This window comes from Bombyx mori, chromosome 14 (assembly GCF_030269925.1).
Source record: "Bombyx mori chromosome 14, ASM3026992v2".
NCBI lineage: Eukaryota > Metazoa > Arthropoda > Insecta > Lepidoptera > Bombycidae > Bombyx > Bombyx mori.
The window spans coordinates 10,097,361-10,109,878 of NC_085120.1; the positions used below are offsets into that span (position 1 = coordinate 10,097,361).

A 12,518-nucleotide genomic window follows, 5' to 3' on the forward strand; every position below is an offset into this window, starting at 1 on the left:
TTTTATCCGTGTTTTCAATAATCAACTCTTCCCGACATCTATTGGCGAATAATAATACTATTTTTCTTAATTGAGAGCAACTAACCGCCTTAAAGATACAACAAGATGGCGTTATCATCTAGTAATTACTAAACCATGTATCCGATTGACTTGAAACTTGGTATCCATGTAGAAAATACATGTACTTAATGGATAGGCTAATATTTATATGAATGTTGGACTCCCTAATAATAATGACAATAAATAATAATGTTAATTTTAAATGCCCAGCGAACTGAGACCTTAGAACTCATATCTCAAGGTGGGTGGCGCATTTACGTTGTAGATGTCTATGGGCTCCAGTAACCACTTAACACCAGGTGGGCTGTGAGCCCAGCCACCCATATAAGCAATATATATTTAAAACCTTTCGAAGCACTAATGAATTATGATTGTAATCAACAAACGTACCTAGCTCATCGAGTGAGCTCTCAATGAGAATCGACCGCGGACCCAATTTGTAAAGGCTATCCAGCGCAAATAGACCGTCTATGTACATACAATTTACATAATGAACCTTACATAGAACGTATTCTTAGTAGAGGTGACGTTTTAAAATTAATTTCGAGAATTTAAACTTCCGAAACAAACGTAAAACAAATGATATCGAGGCGTGAAAAGCTATTTGGGTTTTTTTCTTTTTTTTATTCTTTATTAGAACCAGGTTTTTTTTTTTTTTATTAGACCCATCGCTTCTCGGCCTTTTGGCTAAGATCAAAGTGTAGTATCTGTTCTTTTCAGCTATTTGGGTTTTTTTTGCAACTTTACAGGAAAGACATTTAGAGTTTTTTTTTTTTTAAATTGAAAAAAATATCGTAATAAGCTTCATTCAAGTTCAATTAAAAACATCGAATTGTTGTTGCTAATACCAAAAAAAAAACGACCTTTAATTACAAAGATAAATGTCGCGTATTAAGCCGAAATGTCGCTTCAACCAAATAACCTTTTACCCCTCGATATAAAAACTGCATACGCACTCACAATACATCTATTAATTGTAATTGTGCCATTCGTAATTTTAAACACACTGTTTGTGTTTACACTGTGGCTACGACCGATCTGCGACAGTTCATTAGTCGTTGACGAAGATCAGCTATTTAACATTACATTGATGCTGACAGCTTTGTGATAGTACCGGTATTGGTATTATATAATTAAGTATGTAACATTACATTTATTTGCTAGACAGATTAATTCAACGCAAAACTATTATTTCGCGAGTCGCATAAATTATTCAAAACTCATTTTAAGGTTTAATTTTGCGTTTCTTATTGTGTTTCATGTTGTACATATTTAGCATTTCATGATTACGCATTTGAATATAATCACACTCGCCAACTGAGTTTCTCGCCGCATCTCCTCAGCGGGTCACGATTCCGATCCAATAGTAGATTCTGCGAAGCACTGCTTGTGCTGGGGTTGGTGTAAGCGAACTCTCTAGTTGAGCTTGTGAGGTCATCTAAACGTCCGAGCGTAACTAGAATTGCTTAAGCTACCAGCGAATAAATAGAGAAAAAGTATAAGAAGAGAAAAAATAAATATCGTTATCCATTTATGGGTAGATTGTAGTTCAGTCTTAGGCGGATGAAAGGCGATTGCATGCAGCAGAGATGCGAATGTGTAAAGTAACGAGAGTGGATAGAATACGGAATGAATATGCTAGAGGAAGTCTGAAAGTGGCACCTGTGACAGAGTACCTGAGAAGTGCGCGTTTGGGAAGGATGGTATGGACATGTGATGAGACGAAATGAAAATGAGGTTGGTAAGAAAATGTTAACTATGAATGTGGAAGGATATAGAGGAAGAGGTAGACCTAAGAAGAAGTGGATGGATTGCGTGAAAGACGATATGGGTAAGAGAAGAGTGAGCGAAGGAATGGTATATGATAGAAGAGTGTGGAAGGAGAAAACATGTTGCGCCGACCCCAGGTGACTGGGAGAAGGGCAGGATAATGATGATGATGTAGTTTAGTCTTATTTCAATTTAGGTAACAGTGCAGCATTTGAAAACTCTTACCCTACAATAAAGCAACGAATCCAAATCAACAGAAAGAATACTTTCACAACATTTTTCGAAGTTATTTATCGTAAGTAACAAGTTCGCATCGATAGTAGTCGAAGACAATTTTGTTACAATTTCCCGTCCTTGTTAGAACTCTATTATAGTATTATAGAAAATTTTTTTACTTAACGGTTCGTGTATCAAAACAAAGTTTTTTTCGAAAAGAAGCTGTTGACGTCACAACGGAATGCCTACCCCCTTTGAACATGAGTTCGGAATCCCAAATAGCTTTGTCCAACATCTCACCCATACTTCACTCCATAACGCATGACTGCTTCACTATGCAAGGTATGAGTGGCTGCATACATGTCTAATGACAGTAAGTCTAGTTAAGTCAATTTGCTAATTCCGTGGGCTGGGAATTTTATCACACAACGTTCTTAATTCACAACATCTAAGTGAAATCGTATTGGATTACCCTTTGATCAACAATACTAACGATTTACTAAGCTCAAACTTACGAGACTATTCATTTATTTATTTTTTAAGCCTATTTTAGTAACATCAAAAGGTTAGTTACTATTGCTGATCGAAGGATTTACAAAACACAAACTTACGGGACTATTAATTTATTTATTTTTTAAACCTATTTTAGTAACCTCAAAATGTTGTGCTACACTCTCTGAATGGAGTATGTGAGCTAACGGGACTCTGATCTGGCCAATTTGATGACACTAGCCCTAGCAAGAGCAGTTCTTCCCAGAATATACCATCGGATCGGAAACACTTAGTGAACTAGTTAAATTCATCACTACTGCTGTATGACGAATATATCCTATTTCGTCTATAATCCTCATATCATTAATATCGTGCTCGACAATGTATCGATACTAAAAACGATGTCCCGAAATTAATCCGCAATCATTATTATCCATTGCATGTCACAGATACGGATAATCTAAAACCCATTATTAACTATTAATTAAAACGCAATTGAAACCAGGATAATCCCCTCATTCCCGTTTGGGTAATTTGCATCAATAACAAATAATAGACTGGCCGTATCTCATTGTTTGTTGTAAAATATGTGGTAATGCCATTAAAATATTACGTACAAGAATTAGTCTGTGATAATCACAAGGGCGGATCCAGCTTTGGCGCCAGGAGGGGGTCACATAGTGAAATTTAGATGCGTTCGTTCCCGAGCGTTTGCCATTATACAAATTTATTATATTATTATATTAAATTAATTAAATATTGAAGGTATGTAGTTACATAAAATCTGTATGGTGACAAAATATATAAATAAAATCATTATATTCAATTAGTGGTCCACCTAAGTCCTGGAACCAGCTCAGGGGGTGGTCATGACCCCCATGACCCCCCCCCCCCCCTGGATCCGCCATTGGATAATTAGAATACAAAAAATTCTTACACCAATTTTTTACTTATCGAAATATATTATAAAGTACAATATTCATTTTTTGAAACCACTTACGGTCCCGCCTGTCGTGATTTGTTAGTGCTGTGCCAGAAACCATAGCCGAAGCATTACCGAGAACTCTGCATTGAAGTTCAATGGACAAATAAAATGCGAACGCATACACTACAGAAAAACAAACACGGACATGAGAAACAGATGGTTTTTGTTCCATATCTGTAATCGCTTAAGAAGAAAATCACCAACCGAATATCTAAAGAAATAATTGACTATAATTTTTTTTATAAAATTTATTTATATATTTATTTGGGAAACAAACAGTACAATACAAACATATAATATTTTAAAAATATATAGCTAAAACAATAACCAAATATGTTTCCACAATCAAAATCACATATAAGTAGAGAGTGAACAAGAAGAGAAATTTAGAAATTTAAATTACAAAAAAACAAAAGCAACACAATACGCACATATTATTTTATACATCAACTAGCGACCCGCCCTCGCTTCGCTTCGGAAACATTAAAACACAAATGAAACCAAAAAAAAAAATTAAAAAAAAAATTTAAAAAGTAGCCTATGTTCATCAGGGACAATGTCGGCTTCTAATGGAAAAAGAATTTTTCAAATCGGTCCAGTAGTTTCGGAGCCTATTCGAAACAAACAAACAAACAAATCTTTCCTCTTTATAATATTAGTATAGACTATACTACTTATCGGGCTAAATCACCTTATAATGTTATCTATCTATCTCTTAGGTTTATAGCGTTTCCTTTTAGATTTCGCCAATGTCAATTGTCAAGAGTATATAATACTAATACTCTGCTTTCTATAGCGGGCTTCGTGAACGAGCAAGGTCACAGATAGTAACTAAGAATTAAGTGAGTAGCTAAGAATGTTTGATGACAGGATCGCTGTTGATGTAGCTAAAACAAACTAGAGGTCCCGCAGTAGTCGAAATTCGACTATAATTAATTGGAATTGTAAGTTTGTACACAATTAAGATTGTATTTTATACTTCTATAATCACAAATTTCGCCAAGGCTACACTATAAAAAATATTAACAAAGACAAACAATATTTAAATCTATTTTCAAATTGACAACAGACGTCAAGAATAAAAGTTTGACAATAAATAGTATGCATGCGTGTGTGCGTCAAATACATGGTATGTAGTGTGTGTAATGTTTTCTTTATTGATTTAATGTATCTTTTATGCATTATTTTAAAAAAATATTAGCATTGTGCACTTCTTCTCTATATTCTCTATAAGTGTGGAAAATTTCATACTCCTCCGTCCACGCAATTTTCGTAAAAAGGGGTACAAAGTTTTTGCTTCACGCATTAATATATATATAGGTAGATAAGACACACAATATATATACAGGGGCTAGTTGGTTAAAAGACAGACAAACTACAGCTTAACATTATTATGGTTTTTTTGTGTTTTGGAGAATACAGAGCTGACAGCACATAAACTATAAGACGAAAGATCGCATGGTTTTTTAATACGCTTTTATTGTCTTCGTATGTTTGTTTGAATCCATTGGAAACGTTGATAGTTAGTTTCACCGACTTGAAGACTCCGATTAACTTGAAAATTCGCACGCTTATTAAGGATCGATTCGAGTGTTTAATAATTATAATCTGATGGGTGAAGTTTGATTCCTCACGGTCTCCTCTAATATATATGAGTTAACGATTACCGAGTGTCACAAGACCACAAAGCATTCCTGTGCCCTCTAAAGTCGGTATGACCCCGACCTCATGTCTCAAGGTAAACTGGCACAGGGAAATGATCATGACTGCCTATTGACACTAAAACAAAGAGTGAAAACTGTCAATCCACCCACATGCCTGTCGCATGTGCCTTCTGTGGGCATACAAGGGTAGACTGTCATTGTATTACGTGATAGCGCTTATGTAAAGCTTATCGTGTGCTTTGAAGCCTGGACACACGGTTCAAGAGAACGTTTAATAATAATTATTGAAAAATACAAAAGCTATTTTTGGTTATTAAAGTAGCCATCTAAATTATTTGCGATCTACTTATCAAAAGTAGGACGCCTTTTGGCGTTTATGCTTGACAGTAGCTATAGGAATATACCTGTTACCTACCAAAAAATGGGAAATGTTTTTTTTTATCGCTTAGATGGGTGGACGAGCTCACAGCCCACCCAGTGTTAAGTGGTTAGTGAAGCCCATACACATCTATAACGTAAATACGCCACCCACCTTGAGATATAAGTTCCAAGATATCAGTGTAGTTATAAAGGCTGCCCCACTCTTCAAACCGAAACGCATTACTGCTTCACGACAGAAATAGACAGGGTGGTCGACCCCTGCGGACTCACAAGACGTCCTACCAACAGTATTGCAATGCAGTAATGCAAGATTAAGCCGCGAAATTAGTTTTAAATACATCAGAGACTCGGACAATATGAAAAATTCTCATTAAAGAAACAATGTAATTCGGTGTTGTTCATCCTTCACAGCAGTGTGTCAGCAGATCATGGGTTACGCAAGTTGGTTACGAAATAAGGACGTAAATTAAACCCTGCCTGTTAGGTAACTATGTTGTTTGTCTGCGTCATCGCAGTGAGCTGCGCCGGACTTTGAGGCTAGCCTGTTTAGATAACAATGTTACATTGAAACTTGCAATAATCAGTAAATTTACTGTGTTTTGCTGGTGCTCATAAGCGATAATAACTACTTATCATGGGTGGGGCCTGCCGGGAATTAAGTGCTCATGCGAGTTCATTGATGTGACATCTATCTGTGAAGTTCAAGAGGTCAAGCCGAAATTATTATCTCATTATTAACTTCTGCCCTACCCTTCAAACACTAACGCATGCTTCCGTCATTATATTACCTTTGTAGACCATGGGCTTCAGTTACTAAAGGCAAGCTATTTTCTACTATAATACTACCACGAGATCTGTATAGTCTATTACTATCGGGTTTTTTTTTATTGCTCACAGCCCACCTGGTGTTAAGTGGTTATCGGAGCCCATAGACATCTACAACATAAATGCCGCCACCCACCCTGAGACACGAGTTCTAAGTCTCAGCTTTTTCAGTAAAACGGCTGCCCTTTAGACCGAAACGCATTACTGCTTCACGGCAGAAATAGGCAGGGTGGTGGTACCTACCCTTTCGGACTCATAAGACGTCCTACCACAAGTAACTACATGTATCATAACTAATAAACTGAACGCGCAGTCAAAAGAATTCATCCCAAGCTAACACCGGGACATTATTTTAACAAAACACCCTTAGTAAAATAACAATCTGAAATTTGCATGATCTGTATTTAATGAATATTTAATCATTTGCATAAACTCGAGCTCTCGGATCCTCTGTCGGATTACGATTGCGATGCGACTAAATTGGGTCGAGTACACTCAGGATCCGGGACTGATGTAGTCGAGGCGGTTTCCAATTTGGTGGAGTTAAGCAATATCAATTTACCTGGCGCTTTGTAGGGGATAAGTGACGTGGCAGCAGTGATTCCTCGTTCACCGATCGCTTTGTATTACAAAGGCTTAGTGACGCGACGCCATTAAATAATCAAGGTCGTAAATATTTATATTATAGTAATGGCTAATCGAAAATAATAAAAAATGTGTACGTGTGTGCAAGTCACACACAGTAGAAGTGAAACTTATAAAAAATAAGAATCAACTATCAACCACTCCGGAGTGGAATGGAGCAGCCTCACCCTGTGGGGGAACCGCCTGCATGATCACGGTATCTCTAAATATCACGCCAAATAATTATGATTGAGCAAGAGAAATACGAGAACGCCAAATAATTATGATTGAGCGAAGAAGAAGGGTCGTCGTACCCCCTTTCGGGGGCACGGAACGGGCCTCGGGGCAATCCCCACTGCCCGGGACGAAGCTCCCTGCCACATAGGGCAGGGGTGATATGGATGCAGGACGAGATGGGAGGGGACTGTTCGCAGCGTGCTCGGCACACTCACATCGACAAAATAAATAAATACTTAAATATAATACGATGGGCTTGTTGTTTTCCTGGGTGGAGTGATGCCCGCGGAGGAGTCACCCCGGCGCCGGCTGCTGTCCTCTGCTTGAATTTTATTTTTTATTTTTTTTTCCCTTTAACTACTAAACTATAAACTAACTACTAACTAACTAACTAACTATACACTATATACAAAGCAGGGCAGCAGTCAGCAACTAAACCGGGGCCCGCCACCGGCCCATGCCGTGGCCCCACCTCTACAAGTCAGAGGGGGAGCCGCGGCACTGGTTTGGCGCTCACCCGCTAGGGGCTCCCCAGAAGGGGAAGACCGTCGCGGGGAGGGACCGACGCAAATCACTCCCCTTAAGGGGGAGTGGTTTACGTCACCCAAACGGGTGATAGAAATGGGTCCCCATAGGGGGGCACCCCAACAGTGTGGGGGGAAATGAAGAGTGTGGACAGCTCAGTCCCATGGGGGCACTCATTATGAGCACTCCCATATCACTCCGGTTAAGCCGACTATCTTACCATAGCCGGGGGTTCCAGTAGCTCCCTTGGTAGCGCCCTACCATCAGGTGGTCTGGCGTGCAAGGGAGCTATATTGTGGAGATGCTCGTGGGGTCCACCGTCAGCCCGCTCGTACATATTACGAGCTAGCCTCCGAATGAACTCCTCGAGCGACTCCACATCTAGATCCCGGGCGATTACGTCATTTCTGACGTAACGCCCTGCTCCGACTATCGTGCGAAGAGCCAGATTCTGCTGGGCCTGTAACTTCACCCGCATGATCTGCGGGATGAGGTGATACCAGGCCGCAGCTGCGTACGTGATACGGGAACGAACATACGTCTTGTAAATGCCGAGTCTAGTCCTGGTCGGCAACCTGGAGGCCAACACCGGCCGGAGGAGAAACCTCGCATAGCGGGCGGCCGCCAACGCCGACTTGGCGTGGGCGGTCATCCTCAAACTCCGGTCGATATTGACTCTCAGGTATCGGACACTGGGCCTAAACTCGACATTGACTCCACGGAGACTGATCTGTCCTGGGACGACTCTTGTGCGGACCGGACCGAAGAGGATAGCCGCGGTCTTCCCCACGTTGACCGCGACCCTCCATCGGTCCAGCCACTGGGGCAGTAGGTCCAACAGCCTCTGCATCCTCGAAATGGCCGAAGAGGGGAAATTAGAGGACGAGAAGTAGGCGCTGTCGTCGGCAAACAGCGCCAACTTCACGTCGGCTTCCCACGCTTGGAGGTTGCCCTCAAGCGTGGGAATGTCGTTGGTGTAGAGAGCGTATAGGACTGGTGCCAGGACGCTTCCCTGGGGAACTCCGGCCGTGACTGGGCGCACCGACTACTATGATTGAGCAAGAGAAATACGAGAACGTCTATTAACTGTATAACATCTCGTCATCGCGATTCAGGAATTGTTGAATTTACGTGCAGCGACATCTGCTGATAACAAACTAAATAGAAATAATTGTAAATCATCCTTTATAAGTATGAGGTAGCGTCCTCTGTGAATTTATATTTTAATTTCATGTTTCATTTTTTCGTTTCATCGAGTTTCAAATCACAACCACACCATTCTAAAGAAGTTTCACTTCAAAAATTTGAAAATAAGTTTCTATTACTTCTTTGCGAAGGGAATACCTTCTTATTCTACTCTTCAGTTGACACCAAATGTGTCGTTTAAAACAGGCCGGTACAATAAAAGCAAAACACCGTTCAATACTTGACCGATCGCGACAACAGATTTTTCATAAAACATCCAAATTATAAAGATGCTTGATATGTACCAAATGAACACATATTAGTTCGAAATATTTTTCATCTTCTCCTTCCTAACGTTTTCCCGGTCTAGTACCAGAATTCGCTTTCCTACTTAAAACCCTCCTCATTGCCCGGTTTTTAGCATCCCCCTTTACATCCGCCTTTACCACATCCAACTAACGTATAAGTGCCACGTGGCTTTAGGTTCTAAAATAACGAATCTTATCTTATTATTATTTTATACCTTTAAACGAGCAATTCTTGTATATATAAGTATATAATCTGGATCTCGGAAACGGCTCCCACGATTTTCATAAAATTTAGTATACAGAAGATTTCGGGGGCGATAAATCGATCTAGCTACGATTCATTTTCATAAAATGTTGTTTTATTCGTGTTTTCAATAATCAACTCTTCCCGACATCTATTGGCGAATAATAATACTATTTTTCTTAATTGAGGGCAACTAACCGCTTTAAAGATACCACAAGATGGCGTTAGCATCATCTAATTTATATTTAAGCGAAAATTGGAGAACAATTTTCACGGACCAAACAAAATAGTATACTGCTTTTCTGAATCCACTGAATGAAAGTTTCTGCATCGTTCACGGTGCTCTCTTAGCGCTTTGAACGTGGATCGAGAACTGAAATCCGAGTGAAATATTTGCTTGTAATAAATTCACACTGTTCCGACGCGATCTGTCCGTATAACGAAAAGGACTTATGCATAAAACCTTGTCCATTTCGTTTCTATAGCGAAATTATGTATTCTAGAGGTTCCGCAGTAGTCGAAATTCGACTATAATTAATTGGAATTATAAGTTTGTACACTATTATGATTGTATTTTATACTTCTATAATCACAAATTTCGCCAAGGCTACACTATAAAAAAATATGAATAAAGACAAACAATATTTAATATATTCTCAATTTGACCACAGACGTCAAGAACATCACAGAAGTGCACAATGCTAATATATTTTTTTAATAATGCATATACGATGCATTAAATCAATAAAGAAAACATTGCACACACTACCGTGTATTTGACACAACACATATACTCTTTGTTTATTGTCAAACTTTTGTCATTGCTTAAAGTCTGTAGTCAAATTGAGAATAGGTTAATATTGTTTATCTTTAATATTACGAGTATTTGTCTATAATGTAGTATTGGCGAAATCTGTAACAATAGGACCATAATAATGTTGAAACTTATAATTTCAATTAATTATAGTCTAATTTCGACTACTACGGGACCACTAGTATTTTCAATTTGACCACATACATCACGAACAAAAGTTTGACAATAAATAAATAGTATGCATGCGTGTGTGCGTCAAATACATGGTAGTGTGTGTAAAAAATATATCTCGACTAATTGACAGTATCCGCGAGAGAATATCACGAATACTGTCGTCTAATACATTTTCAATTAATCATAGTACACACATTCCCGTTCCAGTGTGTATCTGAAAATACATTTTCACGTTACAACCCTCCGGAGCGGGCACACAATTTTTCAGCTTCCAGCTCATATCGAGTTAAAATGATTCGTGTATACCTTGTATCCAATGTAATTCAATACACGAACTCGGCGATGGGAGAGTTCTAAAGAAAAATTGCGACATTTCTTGCGACACTTTCGTATTTAATTTCGCTGAAAGTTTATTTAGAGTTGAATTTTAGAGTACCGTAGGAAATTAATGTAATGTAATGAAATGAAATGAAATATAATAAAAATTATAAGTATCAGAGCTCATGGGCAGCACCAAGTCACACAACCTGAAGCTAACCTTGAGATATATAGTCGAATAGAGAATAGATCACATTATTTAACTCGGTTTAAGGCAACTTCCCCATATAATGACGTCATTTGGTAGTAAACAAATTACAAGCTATTATAGTATTCACGTAGACCATTAGTAGTTTTTTATTGCTTAGATGGGGGATGAGCTCACGGCTTACCTGGTGTGAAGTGGTAATCGGGGCCCATAGACAACAACAACGCAAATGCCGTCACCTACCTTGAAACACGATTTCAAAGTCTCGGATTTTTAGCAAGATGGCTGCCTCACCCTTAAAATCAAAGCGCATTATGTACTGTTTATTACTTTACACTACATCTCACAAGACTTCATGAACATAGATAGGTCAAGTATTTTTTCATTGGAAAATAAATACTACCTGCCTGCAGAATTCCAACACTGGCAAGGTTGTATCGCTCGATACGATGGACCGAGCATCATAATATACATATTTCCTTTCCTTTTTTGTTGATATTTTGATTAATTAACACTGATTGTTTCCAAATAAAATATTTATACGATAAAAACCTATAAAAACCAAATAAAAAAAGAAAACAGGTTGACAAATAGTCCAGAAATAGAATAGTGCTTAATTATTTTGTCTTTTTCTATTTATATACAGATTAACATTTTCTATAACTACTTTTAAATTGTTTTATTGACGAAGTAATGTCCAATAATAGGTGCATACCGAAATGCTTCCTTGTTTTATGTCAGATATAGGTGTATACTTGTATTTTTTTTTATTTTATGCCTCCCTAAGTTTTTTGTTTGAGAAAAAATAAACAGATGTGAATTGGGAAACAACACCAAGAGCTTTATTGAATGTCAAACTTATACCTAACTAATTAAGAGTCTGTCTAGAGTTGAGTGCCCGCACGGAGGAGGTCGAGCACTCTCCTAACTCACGAGAGCAGATAAATTGACTAGTTCTTACGTACCACGTCAGCGCTACGTTAACTCCAAGATTTTTATATTGCGCTATTTAGGTGAAGCTATCCGCGGCATTGTCGTCACGCGAATGAGGCTTTCACCTTGAGACATGAGGTCTAAGTTTCATTTATATTGCATAACAACTGTCTTACACGTCAAACTGAAACGCCAAATTGTTTTGCGACAGAAAAAGGTCGAATATTACCTAGCCATACGGACTCTACTATTAATTATCCATAATGCCCTATCACCATCACTTACTACCTTTATTGCTTTGCTTATCATTACACTTATAGGTATTAATTTCGTGCTTTTTTTATCATCACTGCATTATTTCCAACGTATTGAATGATTTACGTATATTTAATTTTCGTGTTCTCACAGACGACCACTGTCATTACTTCAATTACGTCTATGAATCGCCAATACCGAAAAATACACTATTGATAGATGCTTTACCTTTGTAAGGTTTGTTGTAAAATAACTTTAATATAAAATTTAACATGTTAAGGTTAAGGCAGATTTTGGGAT

General features: G+C 38.3%; 1 protein-coding gene and 1 pseudogene across 5 annotated transcripts in view; both read left to right on the forward strand.

The window, feature by feature from the left end:
* The window catches only part of LOC101743927 (brain tumor protein), a 486,142-nt gene that overhangs the window by 232,667 nt on the left and 240,957 nt on the right, over positions 1–12,518 (forward strand). The gene's annotated exons all lie outside the window — the stretch shown is intronic.
* On the forward strand, positions 728–854 carry LOC119629525 (U2 spliceosomal RNA; annotated as a pseudogene).